Source organism: Notechis scutatus, chromosome 3, assembly GCF_049901735.1.
Source record: "Notechis scutatus isolate UNSWTSFEM ecotype Mainland chromosome 3, rNotScu1.2, whole genome shotgun sequence".
NCBI lineage: Eukaryota > Metazoa > Chordata > Lepidosauria > Squamata > Elapidae > Notechis > Notechis scutatus.
The window spans coordinates 207,730,476-207,751,882 of record NC_142011.1 but is presented as its reverse complement, the minus strand read 5'-3'; the positions used below and the strand labels follow the sequence as shown (position 1 = coordinate 207,751,882).

The 21,407-nt window shown below is 43.3% G+C and overlaps 1 long non-coding RNA gene across 1 annotated transcript; it reads right to left on the bottom strand.

Annotated features, from left to right (window-relative positions):
- Nucleotides 1-8,273: 8,273 nt before the first annotated feature.
- On the bottom strand, nucleotides 8,274-11,759 carry LOC148131576 (uncharacterized). Its single transcript, XR_015748308.1, has 2 exons — nucleotides 8,955-11,759; nucleotides 8,274-8,468 (listed from the first exon to the last, which is right to left on the bottom strand). It is a non-coding gene; the product is annotated as an uncharacterized LOC148131576 (long non-coding RNA).
- Between the last annotated feature and the right edge of the window lie 9,648 nt (nucleotides 11,760-21,407).

Here is a 21,407-nt window from a genome sequence, read left to right as displayed (position 1 = left end):
CTCTGCTGTAACTCCTACCCTCCCCAAAACCTTGCCACTGCCAGTGTGAATTTGGCCTCAACCCTTCTATCTTTTCATACGGGCCTAAAGATGTGGCCTTACCAGTCTACCTGGAAGCCCCATGGTGGATCAGCTCAATGGAGGAGGTATATTGAGCAATAACAGACCCACTTCCACCCCACTCCACCCCCGTCCTTCAAGTGTCTCTTTGGTTTTAATGTTTGAGTTTTAATGTTTATGTTTTAAAGGGAATTTAACTGTAAGCCACCCAGAGATACCCTATGGTACGATGGGCAGCCCATAAAATTTTTAAATAAATGCTTATGAAATCCTAAACTCAGATCAAAGGTTCGTGATCCTACCTGGATCCTTGAACAGGAATGCGACCCACAACAAAGCAAATAGCAAAGCTTTCATCTTGCAATCTGCTCTGCAGCCTTCAAAGTGCAGTCCAGGATGGTAGAAGATATATACCTCTACCCCACCTTGTGGGGGCTGGAGAGCCAGGTTCAAGAGAGAAGATCCAGGTTCAAGAGAGAATAGCAGTGAGTCTCAACATGGCAAATATCAAAACTGGATGTAATATTCTAAACGAGGTCTTATTAAGGCTTTAATAAAGTCTGAATAATAGTTCACATGATCTGGATTGTATCCTTCTGTTTATGCAGTCTAGGATTGTGTTGGTTTTTTGGCAGCTGCAGCACACAGCTGGCTCAGGTTTAGGTAACTGCCCACTAGGACTCCAAGATCCTTCTTGCAGTTACAGCAATGGAGCCAGGTTTCACCTAATCTGTATCTGTACATTTGATTTTTGTTGCCTGACTGTAAAACCTTACTTTTTTTCACCACTGAATTGCGTTTTGCTGAATGGGTCCCAGAGTTCCAGTCTATTGAAATTCATCTGGATCTTGAGCCTATCTTCTGGAGTGCTGGCTATTCCTGCCAGCTTAGTGTCATCTGCAAATTTGATGAATTCCCCATCTATCCCCTCATCCAAATCATTGATGAAGATGTTGAATTGTACGGAGCCTAAGAAAGAGCCTTGGGGTATCCCACTGCATTCCTCCCTCCACATAGATTCAATTCCATTGAGCTTGGAGGGACACAAGGTCTGAGAATTAAAAGATATGCTGAAATATTGCAATAGTCAAGAAGGGAGAACACATTCTTGATAATTCTTGATTGGGAGACGGACTCAACTGGTGTGCCACCAAATAATAAGTAAAGAGAGTCAGGAGGAAAGTGGGGGATTTGCAGTTGGTGAAGCATTATCCAATATCCCAACCTTAAAAAAAATATATCTGGTGGGTTAGTGGCAAAAGGTACTATCTGGAACACAATCATGGTTGTATTGGAACTGTGCCATTTTTTTTAACCAGGAGCCAAAGGAATGAATGCCAGTTCTTATTCCTTATTCCTGTAGGTTATCTGTGAGAGACAGTGTGGATAGTATGATAATATTGCACAATGCACGATGTTTGTTTTGCATGAGCAAAGATAGGTAAACATCTCTCTTAATCTCTTTTGACTTTGGAAATCCAACAGGATTAATTTTAAACTGAGGTCTTATGCTCCATCAAAGCTGAGGGGGAAGAAGGAATTCAACTATCTGTATATTTCGATCAGTCAACTGGAAGTATTAAAATACCCACAATCAGTGTATATGTGGGGGATGTAATGGAATTTTAGTTGATGGAGAGAGCATATAATTCTGTGCATCTCAACCTCACTTGAGGCACTAGGATAATTGTAAAGAATTGCTGTACAAGATGTTCAAACTTTGCCTTGATTTAACAGATATAACTTTTTTCTGAAGCTCCCTCAAACTTGAGGGGGAAGAAGGAATTTAACTATCTGTACATTAAATCTGTGGATGGAAACACCAGGTGTTTCACAATAATAAAATAACATAGTTGGAAGGGAATTTTGTAGGACTTCTACTCCAATGCGCTGCCCAAGCATGAGGCCCTGTAATATTTTAGATAAATGGCTATCCAATCTCTTCTTACAAATTTCCAGGAATAGAGAACCCATAACTTCGGAAGACAATCCATCCCACTGATTAATTGTTTCAACCATCAAGAAATTTCTCCTTAGTTCTAGGTTGGTTCTCTCCTTAATGAGTTTCCATCCATTGTTTCTTGTCCTGCTTTCTGGTGCTTTGGAGAATAGGTTAACCCTGTCTTCTTTGTTGGAGCCCCTCAAATATTGGAAGACTGCTATAGATGTCACCCCTAGACCTTCTTTTCATGAAATTCGACATACCCAGTTCCAGCAATCATTCTTCAGATGTTTTAGCCTCCAGCCCCTTGAACATTCTTGTTGCTCTTCTTTCCAGAGTCTCAACATGGCAAATTGAAAAACTGGATGCCATATTCTAAGCGAGGACTTATTAAGGCTTTAATAAAGTCTGAATAATACTTCACATGATCTGGATTGTATCCTTCTGTTTATGCAGTCTAGGATTGTGTTGTTGTTTTTGGCAGCTGCAGCACACAGCTGGCTCAGGTTTAGGGAACTGTCTACTAGGACTCCAAGATCCTTCTTGCAGTTACTGCAATGGAGCCAGGTTTCACCTAACCTGTATCTGTACATTTAATTTTTGTTGCCTGACTGTAAAATCTTGCTTTTTTTCAACATTGAATTTCATTTTCTTAGATGGGTCCCAGAGTTCAAGTCTGTTGAAATTCATCTAGATCTTGAGCCTATCTTCTGGAGTGCTGGCTATTCCTGCCAGCTTAGTGTTATCTGCAAAGTTGGTTAGTTCCCCTTCTATTCCTTCATGTACATCTAGAGGTGGTATTTGGCCAGTTTAGACTGGTTTGGTGAAACGGTTACAGACATTTTGAGTAGTTCGGAGAACCGGCAGATACCACCTCTCGCTGGCCCCACCCCCGCCTACCCAGTCGCCACTTGACCCGCCCATGTTGCCCACTCTCCCTGTCCTGCAACGTCACCTCCCTGGCATAGCACACTGTGTGGCTCCTAACCTTGACCAAACAGTCTCTGTTCTGCGGCTTGAGCTTCCGGTTTGTCGGCTTCGCGAGCGGCAGGGATTTGCGAAGCTGCGCGATCCCTGCCGCGCTAGCCGTTTTTGGGGCTCCGACCCAGACGGGTACGGAGCTAGGCTGCCCTGCAGGGGCAGCTGAAGGTAGGGGAGATCCGGAGAAGGGTTTGGGGGTGTTGCAGACTCCCTCCCTGGCCGGCAGAACTCCCTTTTCCCAGGACGGTGCAGCGGCGGTCTGTAATGGCCGCCACAAAGAAGCTGGCAGCCGGGTAAGAATGCGCAGGAGGAAGTGGAGAAAGTGATTGAGAGGAGAAAGTTTTTCTTGGCTCCTAGGACTTTAAGACATATTTAATAAAATTCCTGAAAAGTATGACTTTCTGAATAATACCTGCCAGAAGAGGAAAAAAGCGGCTGTTTGAAGGTGCTGAAAGGATAGCTTTCCCTCTTTTCCTACGGAATAAATAACTGGATATTAAGAAACCTATTTCTTTTAGGTGAAAATTGGTTTTAAGCGATAAGTGGGAAGAGAGAGGATTAAAAAGAAAATATTTGTATGCTAAGACTTTGTTGGAGCAGATGCCTCAAGGATTTGAAGACAAGAATATATTGCAATAAGATTTTAAACAGATTTGGACTTTCTTTCTCTTGGATTGATATTACCCCAGAAGGAGAAAGTGAGAACTCTGCCTTGGTTTGGACTGACTGATAACTTTGGGACTGTTTTATTTTTTTTATTTTCTTTTGAATATTCTGGTTGTTGTAAGAAGAAAGAAGGGGAAAAGAAAAGAAAAGATTTATAATGGCTCTTTCTATTGAGGAACTAAGAAAAGAATATGAACAAGCAAAAAAAAATGGTAAAGATGGTGTGGAAGAAGCTTTCCTTTTCTTAGAAATGGCGCTTACTAATTATCAACAAACATTACAACAGATGAAGATAGCAGAGGAACAAGAAAGAAAGAAAGGAGCCATTTTTAATGAATCTCAGAATTTGATCCAGAAAGAAGGAAGAGAGAAAGAAAAGAAAAGAAGAGAAAAGAAGAAAACTAAAGGACTTAAGGACTTAAGATCTAAAAAAACATTTAAGAAAGGGAAAAATAAGGTGCAAAACCAATATGATGATAGTAAACAAAAGGGAAAAGGAATACGACAGAGAAGGGAAGCTGGTAAGGCAGAGGCTAGAAGAAGGGGGGGTAGAAAGGTTTGTTGGGAGAAGAAAGAAAGGGAAAAGGTGGAGAAAAGCTACAATGTTTTGAAATTAAATGAAAAAAAGAAATTTTTTATGGATAATGGATAAAGTATAATTTTTTTTTTAAAAAAAAAAGATTTTGCAAGGTACATAAGATGAGATGGTAGTATTGTAATGATTTAAGAGTTGATAAGAGATTAAAATGTTAAAATGTTTAAAAATGATTGGCTTTAAAACTTAATAATAGGGGAGGTTTAGAATATTGTTTTAATTAAAGAGTTTAATAAGACTATGGTATTGATGTTATTATAAAATTTTTATTATAGTATCTTTTTTTAATATTTGGATTTATTGTTTAATTATGTACTTAATTATGTTGGATGTATTAGTTAGATAGAATGTACCAAGCAAAATCGGATTGGGTATTAGATATTATTTTAAAGATTAATTTGATTAACTTAGGGGGGAGATAGAAAGGCATCATACTCTGATTAATGATTTCAGGATAAACTTATTTTCTTTTTTTTTATAAGGAATGAGACAAAGGGATGAAAAAAAATGGACAAAAGATATAAATATAATGATTCAAACTAAGATGATTAATTAAGATAGAAGTAAGAAGTGTGAAATATGTGGGGAAGTTAATATAGAAGGCTTAGAATGGTAAATAAAATAAGTAATGATATGTAAGATGAGCATGAATATAATTGAAGTCCATGAAGAGAGAGACACCTGGGTCCAAGTTACTTTCCAAAAAGATTTTTTTTTATGTTTTGTGTGTTGTGTGTATATGTCTTTTTGGGGGGGAGAATTAGTTAAAACTTGTAGAAATATAGAATGAGAATAATGGTAACTAAGTCAGAAAGAAACAGATGAAATAATAATAATGATATTGAATAAGAGTAAAGAGAAGTAAAGAGAAATTGAATAAGAGGTTTTGGTATTTTGTATGGAAATGGTTTAAAATAGAATTATAATTTATCTGACTTGTTAAATTGACAATGAAAAAAGGTTTAAACATGTAATGAATAATGATAATTTGTGTGTTTTAAAAATTAATAAAACTTGTTTTTTTTTAAAAAAAAATAGACCTTCTTTTCATGAAATTCGACATACCCAGTTCCAGCAATCATTCTTCAGATGTTTTAGCCTCCAGCCCCTTGATGATTCTTGTTGCTCTTCTTTCCAGAGTCTCAACGTGGCAAATTGAAAAACTGGATGCCATATTCTAAGCGAGGACTTATTAAGGCTTTAATAAAGTCTGAATAATACTTCACATGATCTGGATTGTATCCTTCTGTTTATGCAGTCTAGGATTGTGTTGTTGTTTTTGGCAGCTGCAGCACACAGCTGGCTCAGGTTTAGGGAACTGTCTACTAGGACTCCAAGATCCTTCTTGCAGTTACTGCAATGGAGCCAGGTTTCACCTAACCTGTATCTGTACATTTAATTTTTGTTGCCTGACTGTAAAATCTTGCTTTTTTTCAACATTGAATTTCATTTTCTTAGATGGGTCCCAGAGTTCAAGTCTGTTGAAATTCATCTAGATCTTGAGCCTATCTTCTGGAGTGCTGGCTATTCCTGCCAGCTTAGTGTTATCTGCAAAGTTGGTTAGTTCCCCTTCTATTCCTTCATGTACATCTAGAGGTGGTATTTGGCCAGTTTAGACTGGTTTGGTGAAACGGTTACAGACATTTTGAGTAGTTCGGAGAACCGGCAGATACCACCTCTCGATGGCCCCACCCCCGCCTACCCAGTCGCCACTTGACCCGCCCATGTTGCCCACTCTCCCCGTCCTGCAACGTCACCTCCCTGGCATAGCACACTGTGTGGCTCCTAACGTTGACCAAACAGTCTCTGTTCTGCGGCTTGCGTGCTTTCCAACATGGTGCCTATGATCCAAAGGAGCGCCCCTAATCTGCCTGCCAGGGTAAGTAAGCCTGCAAATCTCACTAGCCCCTCTCTCTCCGGCCTCCAGCATGCTTGGCTTGCTTCACCACCGCAGCTCCATACGGGCCGTGGAACTCATGGCCTAACAAGATGCCCCCCCAGGTCCCTGTCTTCCCAGTCTCCAGCTTGCTTCCTTTGCTTCGCTGCAGCAGCTGCATCCCACGCAGCACAGGGAATCTGCATGGTTGTGCTGGCTGGGAGAACTCTCTCCCTCTGGCTGGGAAGCCACATGGCTGTGCTAGTTAGCAGAACGAATTTTATTTATTTATTTATTTATTTGATTTGTCAATTGTTTACAAGATAATAGGTATAAGTATAAACATAGTTATGAATACATGAAATGGGTACATATAAGAAAAATAAAAGAAACAATAGGACAGGGACGGTAGGCACGTTGGTGCGCTTATGCACGTCCCCTACAGACCTCTTAGGAAAGGGGTCAATAGTAGACAGTCTAAGGTTAAAGTTTTTGGGGGTTTGGGGAAGAAACCACAGAGTCAGGTAGAGTATTCCAGGCATTGACCACTCTGTTGCTGAAGTCGTATTTCCTGCAATCAAGTTTGGTGCGGTTAACTTTGAGTTTGTATCTATTGTGTGCTCTTGTGTTGTTATGGTTGAAGCTGAAGTATTCACTGACAGGTTGGACATTGCAATGTATGATTTTATATACTATGCTTAGATCAGACTGAAGACGGTGTAATTCAAGGTTTTCTAGTTCTAGAATTTCAAGTCTGGTGGCGTAAGGTATTCTACAACGAGTAGAGGAGTGGAGAACTCTTCTTGTGAAACATTTCTGGACTTTCTCAATTGTGCTAATATCAGATACGTAATGTGGGTTCCAGACTGATGAGCTGTATTCAAGTATTGGTCTAGCAAATGTTTTGTATACTCTAGTTAGTAGTGTGATATTACCAGAGAAAAAGCTACGTAGGATTAGGTTAACAACTCTTAATGCCTTTTTGGTTATGTAGTTACAAGTGGGCTCTAGCACTTAGATCATTAGAGATGAGTATTCCAAGGTCCTTTACAGAGCTTGGATCATCAACAAGGTCTTGATTATTCAGCTTGTATTTTATTTTCTGATATTTTTTTGCCAATATGTAAGACAGAGCATTTATTTGTTGAGATTTGAAGTTGCCATTTGTTTGACCATTCTGATACATAGTCAAGATCTTTTTGAAGGGTAGCTGTATTGAACAGCTTTACATCATCAGCGAAAAGAACGCAGTTGCTCTTAATATGATCATATGAGGTCATTTATGTAGAGTATGAAGAGAGTTGGTCCTAGAACACTGCCTTGGGGGACACCACTATTGACAGATACAGAATTTGATAGGACACTCCCAATTTTGACGATTTGTTGTCTGTTTGACAGGAATGCTTCTATCGAGTTATGCAGTTGTCCAGAGGTACCATAAGATTTTAGTTTTAGGCGTAGTTTGTCGTGTACCACTGAATCAAAGGCTTTACAGAAGTCTATGTAGATTGCGTCTATTGCTTTGCCCTGATCGATTTGTGTAGTCCATATGTTTTTGCAGTGTAAGAGTTGCAGATTACAGGATAGTTTTTTCCTGAAACCAAATTGTTTATTGGAGAGTAGGTTGTTTGTCTGTAAGTGGAGGATAATGGATTGGTTAATAATTGATTTCATGACTTTACAGGTGATGCAGCATATCTGGTGGGACCCCGGAGACTGGACCTTTCTGCCATGGTGCCCAACCCATAGAACAGTTCAATCTTGCAAGATTTTCTGAAGTATTGTCACCTCCATCCCTCTTTTCAAGATCACTCCTTTGTAATGGTTTTGCCACACAGTCATAAGATGACTGGAGGAGCTTTCAGTTTTCAGGCTAAAGCTAAGGACGGACAAGAGCAAGTCAGCCAGAGCTCAGTTATATATTTGCAAACACACAACACGAAGGATCCTGCCAGATGGAAACCTTCCTTCCCTCCTCCTAGCGGATATATCCTGGGAGATTTCAGGGAGAGATTATCCCAAGTCTCTTCCTCTGTCTCTTATATTCTCTGAGCTGTAATGCTTCTTGTTTCCACACACAGAAATGCGCTCTCTCACACATACACACCCAAAAACATACACACAAACACGAAGAAGGACTACATCATTTAAAAAAAAAATATACGTTTTATTAATACATTTTCTTTTTATAGGACACTAGCTGGATAGCCGTGCTTCACAATGAAACTATGTGATCGGGCTATGCAGGAGAAATTCGGTCCACAATCTGTTGGCTCAGTGGTGGTCAGTGATTGAAACACATAAGGGTTTCCTTTCATTTTGTTTCCCTTCCCCTTTCCATTCCATTCCTTTCCACCTTTCCTTTCCTCTTTTCCTGCTTTTCTTTCCTCCTTTCCTTTCCTTCTTTCCTCCTTTCCTTTCTTTTCCATTTCTTCTTTTCTCCTTTCCCTCCCCTTCCTCCTTTCCTTTCCTCCTTCCCCTTTCTTCTTTCCTCTTTTACTTTCCTCTCCTCCTTTCCTTCCCCTTCCTTTCCTTTCCTCCTTTCCCTTCCCGTCTTCCTTTACTTTCTTTTCTACTGTCTATTATCGATCTATGTATCTGTCTGTCTGTCTGTTTGTCTGTCTTTCTGTCTGTCTGTCTGTCTGTCTGTCCGTCCGTCCATCTGTCTGTCCATCCGTCCATCCATCCCATCCATCCATCCATCCATCCATCCAGCTAGCTACTTATCTATCTATACATTACAATACAATACAATATCTTCATTAACGACTTAGATGAAGGAACAGAAGGGGAATTTACCGAATTTGCAGATGATACTAAACTGGCAGGAATACCAAACACCTTAGAAGATAGGCTCAAGATCCAGGTGGATCTTGACAGACTACAACACTGAGCCATATCTAACAAAATGAAATTCAATGTAGAGAAAAGGAAAGTCCTACACTTATGCAAGAAAAACCAAAAGTACACATATAGACTGGGTGAAAACAGGCTCAATAGCAGTAACTGTGAGAGGGATCTTGGAGTCTTAGTAGACAACCAGCTAAACATGAGCCAGCAGTGTGCAGCAGCAGCCAAAATAGCTAATGCAATCCTAAATTGCATTAACAGAGGGATTCAATCGAGATCAAGTGAGGTACTAATACCACTCTATAAAGCCTTAGTAAGACCACTCCTAGAGTACTGCATCCAGTTTTGTTCACCACATTATAAAAAAGATGTTGAGACTCTAGAAAAAGTACAGGGGATTGGAGACCAAAAAACATCACAGCTTCCCTGCGATTTGATGGTGCCCTGAATGTAGATCTCACAGAATTCCAGAGCAACTTGGTGTCCTACATATGAAGAATGGTTACAGGAACTGGGCCTGACTAGTTTAGTGGAGAGAAGGACCAGGGGAGACATGATAGCAGTCTTCCAGTATTTGACAGGCTACCACAGAGAGGAAGCGGTCAAGCTATTTTGAAATGCACCTGTAGGCCAGACAAGGAATAGTGGATGGAAACTGAAAAAGTAGAGATTTAACCTGGAAATTAGGAATAACTTTCTGACAGTGAGAGCAATCAACCAATGGAACAGAAGTTGCCTTCGGAAGTTGTGGGAGTGCCATCACTTGATATTTTCAGGAAGAGATTGGACTGCCATTTGTCAGAAATGATGTAAGGTCTCCTGCTTGGGCGGAGGGTTGGACTAGATGACTTATAAGGTCCCTTCCAACTCTGATTACCTGTTATCTACAATACAATACAACGCAACGCAACGCAATGCAATGCAATATATTACAATTCTCCCACTGTTGTCCCAGGTTTTTTTCTTTCAAGAGACAACTGGACGATGTAGTTTTTCTATGAAGATCTTTTGCTTTTCATCCAAGGAGCTTCTTCAGCTCTGATTGGCTGGTGGGTAATAAAAACACTACAACCTTTCATGCCAAAGTAGCTTCCTGTTTGGAAGTGCAGTTTGCATCCCTTTATAGAGTCATTGAGGCAGCTTGGAGGTTTGTCTCTGTCCTCGGGTCACGTGAGTGGTGCAAATGGCTGTGGTGTTACTAAGCAGGTAACGGAATGTGAGGCAACTGGCAGTAGGAACAGAGATCTTTTCAGGTGAGGAGGGGGAGTAGAACTCCTTAGCATCAGAGCGTGTTAATTTCTCTATTAAGAAATACTAATACTCTGATGGTCATTTCAAAAAATCCTTTCTTATTGAGCACCTAGAAGCCAAGAGGAACAAACGTGCCAAATTTCAAGTTTGTAGGCTTTACAGTCCTGGAGATTTCGTGATGATGTCTCAGTGGTATATTGCTTCTATATATACAGATAAAATATTCCATATGAATGTGAACAGCGTGTTGTCTGGACATAATTAGTTTTAACTACAAATACAATGGTAATCAACATAAATCATAATAATAATCGTATCAATATTAATCACAAAGTGATAATACAATTAGTTTATCTATTTTGAAAAGTTATCAAAATGAAAAAAATATATTATTTTTTAAAATCTTTTTGGTTTGTAACCTCTATTCCTGTTAGTTAGCCATTGGTAAAACAAGTCCCATATTAAAAAGTATTCTGTTTCTTCCTTGTCTTTTATTTTAATTGATAATCTGTCCATCTCAGCACATTCTAATATTTTTTACATAACATTTTCTCTGTAGGGATCTTTTCGCTTTTCCATTGCTGTGCAAACACAATTCTTGCTCCCATTCATACGTATGTAAAATTAAATATGTTTTCCCTTTGTCATACTGATCTGGTAATATACCCACCAAAAATATCTCTGGTTTCAAACCTCTATGTTGTTTAATCACTTATTCTAACTAAGTATGTTTTTGAGTCCAATATGTTTTTTTGCGGAAGGACCACATCATTGTAGTCCAGGGGTGTCAAACTCAAAGCCCGCGATGGGGTTAGATCCGGCCCATCCCGGTCTACTTGTGTCGCTTTGGCGTAGTCTACCCAATGCAGTGAGTGAAGATCAGGCCAGTGAAGCCCCGATGTCCAGGTCTAACCACCAAAACCTGAACTCAGGATTGAGAAAGCTTGAGAAGAGCCTGCAGAGTCAACTGCTGAATCAAGATGTTCCTTCTTTCAGGTAGGCGAAATGGAGAAGAGGCCTGCCATCCTTCCCCCCAAATCCCCCTCCTCTCTTTCAAGGCATCTTCCTCTTCCCCTCAGCTTTCCCCAGAGAGAAGAAAGGGAGGCTTTGAAGTGGAAGGTTTTACTGAGGAAAGACTCAGTTGTGGGTTTCTCCTCTTTCTTTACCCTGTCTGAATGTGAGATTATTACCCGTTAGGCAATCCAAGCCATGATTCAACAGGGATTGGACCTAATCCTGCTCATCCCAGCATCGCTGCCTGCTGAAACCTGGAGAAAAACTCTTTACCTGTGGGTTTCGTGAAAGGGATGTTTTGAGGGGGGGATTAAAAAATCAAAACACTTGAATTGAATGCTGAGTTTTATTTGATTCTCAAACTACAGAACTAGCAGAAGGAAACTTACAGAACGAGAGAAAAGGGAAAGATGTTGAGGTGTCAAAGACAACAGGGGAGAGGGGGATGATGGACCATGTGGTGGTAAAGGCCAGAAGCATAAATTTTCAAGGATGGTCCATGATGGATGAGAGCAACACTCAACGAGGTGTCCAGTTCGCAACTGGGTTGCAATTGTCTGTTGAGCAACAGGTAACATCCTTTTTTGGCTCCGCTGGAGGGCAAGTAGCAGCACATCCCAGTTCGATTATCTTTCCTCTGATGGAACCTACAAAGCAGAATGATTGTTTAAAAAATAGCAAAGAACAGACCTGTGGCTGTTGCTGAACAAACTGGTAAACCCACACTGAACACATTCATGCATCCCGTCCCATGAGGAAGGCAGACCTCCTTCCTCCTCTACTCAAAACTCAGGAGTAAATGAATGAAGAAGAGATTTCTGGGAAAGTTCCGTGTTTCGACATGACTGAGGGGGCAATGGCACCTTTCTTGGATGTTTCATGGCTTCATCCGATTTCCCTCAATTCCTGAACAAACCCGCAGCTCTCCCAGCATTTCCCTCCCCCTTTCTCTAAAGAAGGTTTCCCCCTCCCGTCTGGGCTGTTGCTGAGAAAGAGGGGGCACCCCAGTCCAAGACCCCCCTTTCCTTGCATTGCTTAGGGTGTCCGGCAACAGGATGTGACCTGAGGGGAACCCTGGCAGGGCACAGACAGGTCCTAGGTGACCTCCAGTTCTCAGGTGCATTTGGGAGCTCTAGTCTGGGATCAAGAAGAAAAAAAACTGGGAGTGAAGACAAGAACTGTACTTACAAAAACGATCACACCAACTCTTTGTATAGCATAGGTCCTGCCCAGATGCACAAGGCTCAGATCTATAAGGAACTGTTTTGTAGCATGTCCTGGTGTATGCTGGATGAAAGATATAACATATATTTATTTATTTATTTATTTATTTATTTATTTATTTATTTATTTATTTATTTATTTATTTATTTATTTGATTTGCCAATTGTTTACAAGATAATAAGTATAAGTGTATACATAGTTGTGAATACATGAAATGGGTACATATAAGAAAAATAAAAGAATAAGAGAAACAATAGGACAGAGACGGTAGGCACATTGGTGCGCTTATGCACGCCCCCTACAGACCTCTTAGGAAAGGGGTGAGGTCAATAGTAGACAGTCTAAGGTTAAAGTTTTTGGGGTTTGGGGAAGAAACTACAGAGTCGGGTAGAGTATTCCAGACATTGACCACTCTATTGCTGAAGTCGTATTTCCTGCAATCAAGTTTGGTGCGGTTAACTTTGAGTTTGTATCTATTGTGTGCTCTTGTGTTGTTATGGTTGAAGCTGAAGTATTCATTGACAGGTAGGACATTGCAATGTATGATTTTATATACCATGTTTAAGTCAGACCGAAGACGGCGTAATTCAAGGTTTTCTAGTTCTAGAATTTCAAGTCTGGTGGCATAAGGTATTCTACAGCGAGTAGAGGAGTGGAGAACTCTTCTTGTGAAATATTTCTGGACTTTCTCAATTGTGCTAATATCAGATACGTAATGTGGGTTCCAGACTGATGAACTGTATTCGAGTATATATATATATATATATAAATATTACTTTGATATTTATTTTTCTGATCTTCTAACCTTATTACATATTAGATGATAGATCTTTTCACACTAAGGTCAACTGTAAAAATTTCCCTAGAAAGATCAAATGGTCTAGAAATAGGAAACCTGAGTTCCAGTCCCACCTTAGTCATGAAAGCCACCTGGGTGACTCTGGGCCGAACACCAGGAGACAGTGAGTTCTAGTCCCACTTTAGGCATAAAAGGCAACTTAGCAACTTTGGACTATTCACCCTCTCTCTGCCCATCCTACCTCACAGGGTTGTTGCTGTGGGGAAAATGGGAGGAAGGAGTATTAGGTTTCTTCGCTTCCTTGGGTCATTACAAATAGCTATAACACTTAGAGTTTTATGCCGCTTCACCGGCTGATGTTGAGGAATCTAGAACCAGTCCAAGGCTCACATGGTCCTTTTGAAAAAGGTCATCCTCTTTTCAAATGCAGAGGATCAGCTAAGAAGCAAGGATTGCTGCCCACCTGGGTTCGCTCAGATAAAAACTCGCCTGCAAAAAACCTTTTTCATAAAGGAGGGATAAGACCCCAGCCAAGAACATAAGAGTGGAGATCTGTCTGTACTCTATCATTGACAGGAATACCACTGGAGAGCAGGGCAGATGTTCAGGAGGCCACAAGTAGCTCGGTTGAAGTAAGTCATTTGCAAGGGGTAGCGCCAGGTCAGGAGATCTGCAGCAGGGAGTCAATATAGGCGAGGAGCACTAGACATCATGTCTTGCAGGACTGTAGTGACTTCAGATGCCATCGATTGCAGTAGAAGCGTTGAAGGCTGTTGACCAGGAACTTGTTACTGTTAAGTCTGGGCGGTGGGTCACAAGGAGAGACGAGACTCTTGGTAGTGAACAACAGCTCTTTATTAAGCAACCAGATACTGAGACCAAAAACCCCTAGCCGAGGCTGCTCTTTTTATAGAGCTGGCCCCGGCTAGGCAGCCAATGACAGGTTTTTGAGCTTGCCGCGCTTGGTATTAGCCAATCGCGGCAAGCTCTATATGAGCCAATCAGAGAGTACCATATCGTCCAATCAGGGCCTGGCTTTTCCGGACCAATAGGAACGCAGGCTTTCAAGCCTGCTAGTACCGAACACCCGTCCCCTCTTGGTTCCCTCCAAAGGGTGGGGAAACGTAGTCACGCAAGTAGGCGGGTCTTCGGACCTTTCTATTTGACTTGCGCAGATCACAATGTCTTTGGTCATCGTCAGGTTCGGACGGGCTCCGCGTCACTCCCAAGCTTCTCGCAGGAACCGCCTGGAAGGGTGAGCCGGGCCTATAGCTGCGACTCCCACCTGGTGCATCCGGGTCGGTTGAGTTGTTCGCTCTGCAGCTCCCGCCTGGATTCTCCGGGCTGGTAGAGCTTGTCCGGCTGCTGCTTCCAGGCGAAGTACCCGTCATCCACGGTTCCCTGTCAGCTGGTAAGTCTTGTTGGTTAAATGTTTGATTTTTGTTTAACGTGTGTGGGGGGTGTTCTGCTTGTGCAGAAGCCGGTTCTTGTTCAGAATTTGAGGATTCCCCCCCCCTCTGGTTTCTTGGGTAGAGTCTGTGAGGAGAGAAATGGCCAGCCTGGACCTTAGCTGGTCAATGTGACGTTTCCAAGACCTCCCATCCGTGGTCTGAAGTCGGTAGGAACGAGGGCCGGTGATCTGGGTTATTTTCGCAGGAAGCCATAGTGGGTCCCCAGTAAAGTTTTTGGCAAAAACAGTGTCTCCTACCTTGAAGGCGCGGTTTTTACTAGAGGATCCCGGGGGTTTCTCTGGTGTGTAAGCAGGGTGCAGATGATCTAGGGGTGACCGGATTCTTCTGCCCATGAGTAGCTCAGCTGGGCTCTTGTTGGTGTTGGGCGTGATGTGTTGGATCAGAAGCATTTTGGTGATTTTCTCGTGGATGTCGCCATGTTCAATTCTTTGAATAGTCTTTTTTGTGAATTGAACCATGCTTTCAGCCCTACCATTCGCTGCCAGGTGAACGGGCGATGTCAATGAATGTCGGATGGCACGGACTGCCAAGTATTGCTCAAATGCTAATGCGGTAAACTGAGGTCCGTTGTCTGATACTAAGACATCAGGTAGACCGTGCGTGGCAAAGAGTTTGTTTAACTTTTTTATGATGGCTTCCGTGGTGGTGGTTTTCATTTTGTTTACTTCGAACCAATTGGAGTAAGCATCAACGGTAATCAAGAAGGTATGCCCTTTTGTTGGCCCAGCGAAGTCAATATGGATGCGTGACCATTGGGCCTCTGGGGGTCTCCCATTCTAACAGTGGGGCTTTTGGGGGAGCCGAGCGAGTCTCTTGGCATCTGTTACAGGCGGCGACCCAGGTTTCAATTTGCTTGTCCATGCTTGGCCACCAAGCATAGCTTCTGGCCAGGGCTTTCATGCGTACGATGCCTGGGTGCCCATCATGCAGCATGTTTAAAACTGTTTTTTGTAGCGTTTCTGGTATGACTACCCGGTCTTCCCACAGTATACATCCTCTTTGGGAAAAGAGTTTAGTTTGCCGGTTTTTAAATGGTTTAAAGAGTTCGTTTGTCCCACTTTCTGGCCAACCCCTTTCTATCCAGCTGAGAACTCGCGCCAATCGTCTGACGCATCGTGTTTTGTGGGCAATGTCTTGTGCGGTCAATTGTGACATGGCTGCAGTTTCAATTTGCAAAATTGATAATGTGGGTGCTGGGTCATCTTGCACGTCTGGCAGGGGGGATCAGCTTAAAGCATCGGCGTGCAAGATAGATTTGCCAGGTCGATGTATTAATTGATAATTATAAGCGGCAAGAAATTCAGACCATCTTGTCATTCCAGGTGACAGGATGTGTGGAGTGGGTTTGTTACCAGCCAGAATGCCGAGTAGGGGTTTATGGTCGGTAATAATTGAAAATGTCCTACCATAAATGTACTCGTGGAATCTTTTGACTGCGGAGATGATGGCGAGGGCTTCTTTATCCAGCTGACTGTAGTTCCGCTCTGATTTGGACAGGGTTCTTGAGAAAAATGCAACGGGAGCCTCTGTTCCATTGGGCAATGTGTGGCTTAGGATTGCTCCCACGCCAAAGGGTGAGGCATCACAAGTAACCGTCAGTGGTAAAGTCTCGTTGTATTGCATGAGGACTGCGTCGGAAGTCAGAAGCTCTTTTATCTGTTGAAATGCGCGTTCCTCTCGCCGTCCCCAAATCCAGGGTGCCTTTTTATCCAGGAGTCTATGCTGAGGCTCCGCGACAGTGGCTTTCTGGGGTAGGAAGATATTATAGAAATTAATGAGTCCAAGGAATGCTTGGAGGTCTGTTTTGCTTTTTGGTCTGGGGGCTTCTTTGATGGCCCTTAATTTCTTGTTGGTAGGGTGAATTCCTTGTTCATCAAGGAGGTATCCAAGGAATTCAACCCTTTCAGTACATAACTGGCACTTTTCTTTCTTTACCTTGAGGCCAGAGTCTTTAAATTTTTGTAGCACTGCTCTCAGTCTTTTTTCCAATTCTTGTTTGTTGGGGGCTGCTACTAAGATGTCGTCGAAATAGGGTACGACTCCTTTAATTCCTTGTAGCAGTCTTTCCATTAGGCTTTGGAAAACCCCTGGTGCGACGCTGACTCCAAACTGGAGCCGGTTGCATTTAAAGGCCCCTCGATGCGTTACGATTGTTTGAGCCTCGGCAGTTTCAGCATTGACCGACAGTTGTTGATAAGTCTGAGCCAGGTCGAGCTTCGCAAAGATTCTGCCACCCTCCAGTGAGTGTAGGAGATGTTGGACGACCGGTACCGGGTAGGCACTCTGCTGTAATGCATGGTTGAGAGGGGCCTTGTAGTCACCACAAATTCTCAGGGAGCCATCAGGTTTGATGGGGGTGACAATTGGTGTTTCCCAGTGGGCATGATGAATGGGTTCTAATACGCCTTGCGCTATTAGTTTGTCTAATTGTTCGTCTATTTTAGGCTTGAGTGCAAAAGGCACTCGGCGTGGTTTGAGGCGGATGGGAGCGATGTCAGGGCTAAGATTAAAGGAGATTGGGGACCCCTTGTACTTGCCTAGGGTGTTGCTGAAAACTTCTTGGAAGTCCCGAATGAGCGTTGCTTCCCAGTCTTCATCCTCTGTGTGGTTGATGCCTGCCATCTCGATCTCCAACGGTGCGAACCACTGCAACCCTAGTAGACTGGGGTGGTCTTTATCGACGATCGTGAGCGGTAAGACGTTGGTACAGTCTTTGTATGAGATTTTGAAATGTCCTACGCCTGCTACTGGGATGTGGTTCCCTTGATAATCTTTCAAAATCAATTTCTGGTCACTCAGTTCTTGTCGGCGTATGCTGGGTATTATGCACTTAATGGTCTGCCAGGAGACCATAGAGAGGTAGGAGCCAGAATCTACCTCCATGGTGCATGGTTGGTTTTCGATACCGACCTCCACAAGGATTTTTCGTGCGTCGATTGGTGAAGCGTGGCCGATAATGACTGTTTGGTGCGTTTCCTCTCTTCGTGGTGCCTCGCTGAATTTCTTGGTTCTGTTGTCCCGGCTCCATCGGTTGTCAGTCAAACAGTCCCAATTTTTGGTAGGGTTGCCATCTTGCCTTCTCGGGCTGTTTCCGTGGCGTCGAGGGCTGAAGTTTCTTTTGTTGCGGCATACTTTAGCAATATGCCCTCGTTTCTCACAAAAACGGCAAACAGCGTCCAGGAACTTACATTCGGAATGTGGGTGATCCCCTCCGCAGCCGGCGCATTGGTACCTCAAATTGCAACCCCACCGGTCTCGCCGCTCGCGCTCAGACTGAAGTCTGTGAACTTCTTCCTCTTCGCTGTCAGAGGGGGACTTGATGTCGCCATGGTGGGTAGAGGCTGCGAGTTTCTCTGGTGTTGTGGCCGGCTCGCTGGTGGATTTGCGGTCGGTTCCGTTCGAATGCCGCATTCGTGCTGCTGACTTACGTGTAGCTTCGGCTGCTGTGGCTTCGGCTATGGCGTCGGCGAGGGATATATCGCCCTTTGCCATCAACCTGCTTTGGAGTGCTGGATCTTTTAGGCTGAGGACGACCCGGTCTCGCATGGCCTCGGCTAGGTTAGCGAACCCGCACAAGCCCCCTAGGTCTCTCAGGTCGGCTACGAACTCACCGATGCTCTCACCCTCGCGCTGATCACGCTGGTAAAAGTCATGCCTTTTGATAAGGGTCGGTAAAGCCGGGGCGTAGTGATTTCGGAGGATGGGAGCTAGGTTGTCCCAGTCCATAGTCTTGACATCAGCAGGCTTCGCAAGCGCCTTGGCCATTTTAAAAACAGCGGGTCCACAGTGTGTCAGAAAGACTGCTCGCTTCTTGCTGCTGGTGGCGTCTTTCAGGTTGTTCGATTCCAAGAACATTTGGAAACGATCAATGTAGGACTCCCAGTCCTCGCTGGCCGGATTGAATGGTTTGGTGGCACAGCGCTGCTGGCCATTTTTTGGGTCGTCTTTGTGCTGTCTGCCATGTGCTGGTAAGCTCTGTTGTCTCAGTATCCCATCCTCGTCGCCAGTGTTAAGTCTGGGCGGTGGGTCCCAAGGAGAGATGAGACACTTGGTAGTGAACAACAGCTCTTTATTAAGCAACCAGATACTGAGACCAAAAACCCCTAGCCGAGGCTGCTCTTTTTATAGAGCTGGCCCCGGCTAGGCAGCCAATGACAGGTTTTTGAGCTTGCCGCGCTTGGTATTAGCCAATCGCGGCAAGCTCTATATGAGCCAATCAGAGAGTACCATATCGTCCAATCAGGGCCCGGCTTTTCCGGACCAATAGGAACGCAGGCTTTCAAGCCTGCTATTACGGAACAGTTACCTCGGGTGGTATGGGAGAAGGTCCATGATAGGCATTCTTACAGCATCTGAATAACCCAGTGGAGGCAGCATCTCATCTTTGCAGCTTGTGGAGGCCTTGGGTAGTGGTGTAGTTTGCTCTACAGATGGCTTTGTTGCTCCATTGATGGGTGGCCATCATAGTACGAGCAGGAGATCATCTTCTTTTAATGACCCCGTAATTCTTTGTGAGGTAGAATCTGAGCATCCGAATGGAGCTGAGTGTTTACTGGCTGGATGCCCTTCCTGTCGCCAATGTAGAGTTACATTCAGCAGATATGTTCTAATGGTGCCCAGAGAGAGAAACATCTGCCTCTACCTAGGATCGAACTCACAGCCTCCTGATTGTGAGGCGAGAGCTCCACTTCTAGGCCACCGCACGACTTCTATAGGCCAAGCATCAGGTGGCTTCTCCTTATGGGGGAAACGGGCAAAGGAGCAGTTGGGAAAGGATTGTGTCTATTCTTGAAATTGCTCCTTGACCCATTTGCAAAAATCACTAGAGAAGCAAATTGTGAGTCAGTATAGCTATTTCTGGGGAGTGTAAGCTTTCTCAAATCCCTTGGATAAGCTGAGGTTCATGGCCAAGGTGTTCAGGGAAGAGAATCCCCTGCTTGAATGGTTGAGTTCTGGGTGTTCTTTATACGCTTGTGTTGTTCCTTTAGGATCCTCATCTTCCAGAAATGCTTCATGGCTCACTAATCATACAGATCAGAGGCAAAAAAAAAGCCTTTAGGAAACAAGATGAGCATCTGTGGCAACTCTGAAGATTTAGGTTCTGGAAAGAAAATCCGAATGCTTTCTTTTTGTCACCTTGTTCACTGAGTTCCTGAATTTAACATTTTTCTTCATATCCCTTCACTAGAAAGGTGCCCGATTTTCATTAGATAAGAATAGAGTGAGACCACTTCTCCGTTCTTCCCAGTTGTTCCTCTCGGTTGACCAACAATTGCAATACGGAAACATTTTCCTTTGTACATTTTTAATGTAGACCTGCCGGTGCTGCATTAGATAAGATCAGTTGAAATTGAAATAATCTGTGTTTATTGACCAGCTAAAGTACAATGTGAAATATTTCCATTTAACCAATAAACTTAGGCCACCTTTCTTTTTTTCTCAATTATGACTGTTGTACGTCAGCAATAAGGACAGCAAGGAAGAGTAAAAATAAAGAGCCTAGAAACAACTCAAACCACTCTGAAACTAAACTAAACTAACTAAACCAGGGATGTCAAACTCAAGGCCCGGGGCCCTGATCTGTCCCATGAAATGCTTAGATCTGGACTCTAGGGCCGCCCTGGGAATTATTATTATTATTATCTTTATTGTCAGAGTACAACATGTGTACAATGAGATTGGCTTAGCCTCCCTTCGTGCACCCGCCCAAAACAACTCCCATTGAGGACAGGAGTCCCTATCCCAGTCCCAATCTTTTTACACTATGTGACCTTGTTGCACAACATGCTGTGCCCTGCAAGTCTTTCAAACTATGTTGACATGAAGTTATTTTCCGTTCAGAAGTCTGACAGCCCATGGGTAGAAACTCTTCTTCAACCTGTTGGTGCAACTGGCTATGCTTCTATATCTCAAACCCGATGGTTGGAGAATGAAGAAGTGCTGACCGGGATGTGAGTCATCCCTGACAATTTTCCTCACTCTTCTAAGGCAGCGAGGCCTAGAGAGGTCATCTAGTGGTATCAGGGAACAGCCCACGATGTTTTGTGCTGTGCTCACCACCCTCTGTAATGTCTTTCTATCCGTGGCTGTCAAGCCAGCATACCACACTGTAATGCAATGTGTGAGGATGCTTTCTATTGTGGACCGGTAAAAGGAAGTCATCAGTCATTGTTCCACTTTATTCTTTCAGAAAACCCTAAGGAAATGGAGTCTCTGTTGGGCCTTTCTGGCCACCTGGGCTGTGTTGATTTTCCAGGTAAGATCTTCACTGAGGTAGACTCCCAGGAATTTAAAGGAGAAAACTCTCTCCACACAGCCCCCTTGATGTAAAGTGGGGCAGGTTCCTCTCTCTTCTTCCGGAAGTCTAACACCATCTCCTTTGTCTTCTTGATGTTCAGGTGCAGGTTTTTCTCAGGCACCATGAGGAAAATTTTTGAACCTCCCATCGTACACTGTATATAGTGAAAAGAAAATCCAAATGCTTTCTTTTTGTTATCTTGTTCACTGAGTTCCTGAAGTTAACATTTTTCTTCATATACCTTCACTAGAAAGGTGCCCGATTTTCATTAGATCAGAATAACGTGGACTTCCGGTTTGTAAGGCTTCGAGAGCGGCAGGAATCCGCGATTGTGCCGGTTTCTGCTGCGCTCGCCGCTGGAGTGCCCCGATCCAGTCAG